We start from the raw sequence: 6519 nt of genomic DNA on the forward strand, positions 1-6519 counted from the left end.
TGTTTTGTGTATCTCCATGAAAATTTAGAGGGTTGTTAAGCAAGCGTTTCTGAGTTCAAGACTATAAGCTTTGTAAGGATTTGTTTTGAAATGAGCTTATGGGAAGCATCAGAATGGCATGGGAGGTATTTTTAATTTAACATTGCAGAATGCAAAATATCCATGCTGACTATAGTATACAGCCATTTTCGAGGCTGTATAATAAAGGCAATAGTTTTAACCAGTGCCTTGGTTCCACTGCTGAACTGCTATTAGTTATTTATTGATCTATTTATTTTGTTAGTTGCCTCATTCCCAGGGGTTTCTAGGAGACTTACAACACAAATCATACAATAAAACACAAATTTTAAAAATGCAATATACAAAATTTAAAACCCAAACAAAAAGGACTAAGACAGCATACCAAATGTCTGAGTGAAAATGAAGGTCTTTACTTGGCACCTAAAGATGGATAGAGAAGGCACCAGGCGTGGCTCCCTGGGGAGAGTGTTCCACAGCTGGGGAGGCACCACTGAAAAGGCCCATTCTTGTGTTGGCATCCTCTGAGCCTCTTGTGGAGAGGGCACACAAAGAAGGGCCTCAGATGATAAATACAGGGTCCTGGTGAGTTCATATGAGGAGAGGCGGTCCTTGAGATACTGAGGTCCTGAGCCACATAAGGTGTTGTAGGTCAAAACCAGCACTTTGCATTGAGTCCAGAAATGAATTGGTAGTGCAGCCAGAATTGATGTTCTCTGTGTGGACCGACTTACCTGGTCAGCAATCTGGCCACAGAGTCCTGCACTAGCTGAAGTTTCTGAACTGTCTTGAAAGGCAGCCCCACATAAAACACATTGCAGTAGTCTAACACAGAGGCTACCAGAGCAAAGACAACACAAGTCAGGCTATCTCTGTCCAGATATGGGCACAGCTGGGCCACCAACTGAAGCTGGTGGCAGGCACTCTGTACCACCAAGGCCACATGAGCCTCAAGCAACACTAATGGACCCCAGGAGAACCGCCCAGGCTATGTACCTGCTCCTTCAGAGGGAGTGTAACCTCAGCCAGAGCAGGCCACAACCCACCCATCCGGTCTAGAGAACCACCCATTAACATTGCCTCAGTCTTGTCTGGATGCTTCAGTTTTTTGACTCCATTTTCTTCTAACATAACAGCTACGAGATTGAGCTACAAATCAGGAGCACCATGAATCTTTCTCTGGAAATGAATTCATATTTTTCGTGCACTTTTCCTGAAGACAGAGGCCTACAAAGAGTGGCTTCAAAGCATGGCAAGGTTAAGCATATGCCGAGGCCCCAAGAACAGCAAAGGGCCCACTGCTTTAAAAGCCTGAACTTTCTTACTGTGCACAGAATAGCCAATGTCTCAGGTAGCATGAGAGTATTCTTATTATGTACACCCTTCCAGGTTAAGGCACTGCAGGGTGTTTTCCCCCAGAACCTCCAAAATCCTAGAACCAGCATATTGTCTATATTTGGTTTAACTTAGGTTGAATTGAAGAGACTCAGATTTCCTTTCTTTATTTAGCAAGGTTAATGTGACAGTGTTTGAGAACCCCTGGCCTAGACATGAGCTAAGAGGGACCTTTGTGCTATGTCAGAGAGACAGCACATGCTTTTGGAAAGGCTCCATGGAACATTGCCTGGAACATGGTCTGCTAGACAATGCCAGGTTACCAAAACCATATCCCAGTAAAAATGACTGGACAGAAGATCTTGCAAGAGGTGTTTCAAAATGTATGGGGTTGTTGTCTGGGAATTTGACTCCAGGGGACTGTTTAATATTTGGTCTTAGGCAAGGAACAGCCTTGGATCAGTTCATCAGTATGAGATATGTCATCCCTGATAAGGTCATAATGAGCAGCAAGCCGGTGAGGTGGGAGAAGCTGATTCTGAGCCATACTAGACCCATTTATGCCAAAGAGACCAGGACAGTTTTATTCCAACTGGGCAAGATGAATATGATTGTGGATTGCAGCCTTTGCTAGCTGTGCGTGCATGAGAGTATACACTGAAAGTACTTGTCTCTTCTTTAACAGGGGGGATTATTTGTAGAATTAGTATTCATGGAAAGCAGTATGCTTCCACAGAACTGTAACAGTCTTGCCTGAAAGGCTGATTAGTACATGCTAGGAATGGGGGAGACATTCGATTCAGTTCCCATTTAAAGCTGCATCGATTCACATCTGCACTTTCCAAAACAATGTGAGAACCGAAACACAGCCACCCTTTGAAATTTGCATTTGTCCGAATTTTGCAGTGCAGTTCTTCCATCAAACAACGCTTACAAAAATATTAGGAGAAAATGTGATTAAAATGAATAGATTAGCGAAAATAACGTACAAACATGCACTATATTAGGAGGAAATGCTTGCAAAAATGTGTACATTAGTCAAGACTGCATACAACAACGTGTTCAGTAAAAGAAATTCACACTAAAATGCTGAAGATTTTTTTATGAGGATTTTCCTTTTTCTAACAAAAAAAGCAAATTGCTGCAGAACTGAATTTCAGGCTGGAAAAATGAGAAACTGAGAGAACTGAAATTGATAGATCTTTCCATCCCTGCCACATGCTAACCAATTTTTTTTTGTCACTTTCTTGTACTTTGTCACTTTCTGGCATGAAATGCCTATCATAAGCAGAGTCTTTCCATTTCACTATGGAAATAGAGGCAAGCTTACTAAGTAATCTAATTTAATAGTCCCTGCTTGAACTAAGCATACAGTTTGGTCTATATACTGACCGCACCTTGGAATCAGCTGAAATAGGTGTGATTAGAATGTGTGTAGCAAAATCAATTAGGAGCTACAACGCAAGGTCTAAGCGAGCGATATAAATGAGATTAAACGGGAAACCTATTAACATAACCATCACCCAAGTCCACGCTCCAACGTCAAACGCAGAAGAAGAAGAATTGGAGCGATTTTACGCAGAAGTACAGGAGGAAGTTGATCACACACCAAAATAAGATGTGCTGATAATCATGGGACACTGGAATGAGAAAGAAGGGAACAGAGAAGAACTAGGAATTGTGGGGAAATGGGGCCTAGGAGACAGAAATGAAGCAGGAGAAAGACTTACTGAATTCTGTGAAGCTAATACTTTGTTTCTTGTCAACACATTTTTTGAGCAACCGAAAAGATGACTGTACACATGGACATCTCCAGATGGTCAATATAGGAATCAAATTGATTATATAATTGGTAACAGAAGATGGAGAAGTTCCATACTTCTGGCAAAAACAAGACCAGGAGCAGACTGTGGTACAGATCATGAACTGGTCGTATCAAAAATGAGAGTAAAGCTAAAGAAGAAGAACAAAGCAATCATAATGCCAAAATACAATTTAAACAACATCCCAGAAGAATATAAAGATCAGATTTGAGGCTTCAAACTTAGTTGATAGAGAACCAGAAGAACTATGGAGTGAAGTCAGAGACATTATCAGGGAAGAATGCAAAAAGACAATACCTCTGGTCAAAAGGAGAGAAAGACCTCAATGGATGATGGAAGAAACTCTTAAAATGGTTAAAGAGAGAAGGAAAGCAAGAGCAAGAGGAGATAGAAACACAGTCAGAACCCTAAATGCAACAATACCTCGACTAGTACGTAGGGACAAAGAGAACTATTACAATAGTTACTGTATAGAAATAGAAGAGGACAACAAAAAGGGTAGAACAAGAGCCCTGTTCCAAAAGATTAGAGAAATGAAAGGGAAATTTAAACCAAGAGTAGGGATGTTGAATAATCAACAGGGGAACACACTGACTGACCGAGATGAAATAAAAGGAAGATGGAAGCAATACACTGAAGAACTCTATAAAAGAGATGCCAGGATGACAGATTCATTCACGGAGGAACCATATGATGAAGAACCAGAAATTTTAGAATGTGAGGTGAAAGCTGCTCTTAAAATCAGAGCTTGGAAAAGTTACTTTTTTGAACTACAACTCCCATCAGCCCAATCCAGTGGCCATGCTGGCTGGGGCTGATGGGAGTTGTAGTTCAAAAAAGTAACTTTTCCAAGCTCTGCTTAAAATACTTGGAAGAAACAAATCACCAGGAACAGATGGCATACCAATAGAGTTGCTACAAGCTACTGAGGCTGAATCAGTCCAAATTTTGACAAAAATTTGTCAAGAAATGTGGAAAACTAAACAATGGCCCACAGACTGGAAGCGTTCGATATACATCCCAATTCCAAAGAAAGGGGATCCCAGGGAATGTGGTAATTATCGAACTATTGCCTTAATATCCCATGCAAGTCAAGTAATCCTGAAGATTCTACAACAAAGGCTCTTACCATATATGGAGCGAGAAATGCCAGACGTCCAAGCTGGATTTAGAAAGGGAAGAGGCACCAGAGATCATATCGGAAACATACGTTGGATAATGGAACAGAACAAGGAATTTCAGAAGAGAATCACCCTGTGCTTTATAGACTACAGCAAAGTCTTTGACTGTGTAGATCATGAAAAACTATGGAATGCTTTCAAAGAAATGGGGGTGCCACAGCACCTGATTGTCCTGATGTGCAACCTATACTCTGCACAAGAGGCTACTGTAAGGACAGAATATGGAGAAACTGACTGGTTTCCAATAGGAAAGGGTGTGAGATGGGTGTATTTTATCATTCTATTTGTTTAATCTGTACACAGAACATATCATATGGAAAGCGGGATTGGACCAAGATGGAGGTGTGAAAATTGGAGGGAGAAATATCAATAATTTAAGATATGCAGATGATACCATACTACTAGCAGAAACAAGTAATGATTTGAAACGAATGCTGATGAAAGTTAAAGAGGAAAGCACAAAAGCAGGACTACAGCTGAATGTCAAAAAGACTAAAGTAATGACAACAAAAGATTTATGTAACTTTAAAGCTGACAATGAGGACATGGAACTTGTCAAGGATTATCAATACCTTGGCACAGACATTAACCAAAATGGAGACAATAGTCAAGAAATCAGAAGGCGGCTAGGACTGGAGAGGGCAGCTATGAGAGAACTAGAAAAGGTCCTCAAATGCAAAGATGTATCACTGAACACTAAAGTCAGGATCATTCAGACCGTGGTATTTCCAATCTCTATGTATGGATGTGAAAGTTGGACAGTGGAAAAAGCAGATAAGAGAAAATTCAACGCATTTGAAATGTGGTGTTGGAGGAGAGCTTTGCACATACCATGGACTGTGAAAAAGACAAATAACTGGGTGTTAGAACAAATTAAACCAGAACTGTCACTAGAAGCTAAAATGATGAAACTGAGGTTATCATACTTTGGACACATCATGAGAAGACATGATTCACTAGGAAAGACAATAATGCTGGGGGGAAAACAGAAGAGGGTAGTAAAAGAGGAAGGCCAACCAAGAGATGGATTGATTCCATAAAGGAAGCCACAGACCTGAACTTAAAAGATCTGAACAGGGTGGTTTATAACAGATGCTCTTGGAGGTCACTGATTCATAGGGTCGCCATAAGTCGTAATCGACTTGGAGGCACATAACAACAACAAAAGAATATGGGATTATAATTAACCATAGACATGAAATAAATGGCATATTTTTTTAAAAAAAAGAAGTCCAGAGTTTATAGAGAAGCTTTTTGTAATAAAATTGAATCAAATAGCACCTTGTTAAAAGTACGACGAGGACTTCCGGGAAGGGTTGCTTTGCCTGTGCTGCCTTTGAGACGAGCTCTTGTCTCAGAAGAAGCTTTTTCAGCTTTAAAATCAGTCACAACGCTCTTTTTGACTGGTTTTTTTTTCTCCTGGTCAGGGAGAAACGTAGAGATCAACCACAAAGCCTGTTTTTGTGGGGAGGACTGTATTTCATTTATTTATGAGAGAAGGTTCAAACTGCAATGCCGGACGGACTTTCATCAAGCTCTTGCTGATTATAGCGACACGTTTATCTTTTCTTTAAAGAAAAACGGACTTCAACAGGCAGATAAACATCCTTCTTTCTATTTTCTTTTTTTACTTGGTTTAAATTGGTGTAGCAAAAAAGAGATTTGTCAATGAATCAGCTGTGAAGAACTTCTAGGTGAGTTTATGGCTTTTCTCTTTCACTAACGAAATTAAGGAGGAAAGAAATCGAAAAAGCTTATCTTTGTTTTTATCGCAAAAAGCTGTCCTGGAGGTGCATTCTAAAGATACCAATGGAAGAGAGATTTCTATTCCGAGGAGGGGGGAACAAAAACTTTTTTTTTGGTCTATTTCATTTTGACGAATCTGCTTGTTCATGACGCCACTAATTGTTTTGATGTTGGGAACTAAGTTTGTTTTTGTATTCCTGAATACATAGAGATAAGGCAGGCTGTAATGTCTACACTGATATAAGCAAGCCTGGAACATTAACCCAATTGTGGCTGAAATAATTTTTGTTTCTGTGGTTTTAAGAAAGACAACTAGGAAAGTGATTGAGACCATGGAAGAAATTATGTTTCAGAAAATAATGGCTGAGATTGAGATAACGAAACAAACCCTGAGACAGGGTAGACAGGAGATGAAA

Source organism: Rhineura floridana, chromosome 2, assembly GCF_030035675.1.
Source record: "Rhineura floridana isolate rRhiFlo1 chromosome 2, rRhiFlo1.hap2, whole genome shotgun sequence".
Taxonomy (NCBI): Eukaryota; Metazoa; Chordata; class Lepidosauria; order Squamata; family Rhineuridae; genus Rhineura; species Rhineura floridana.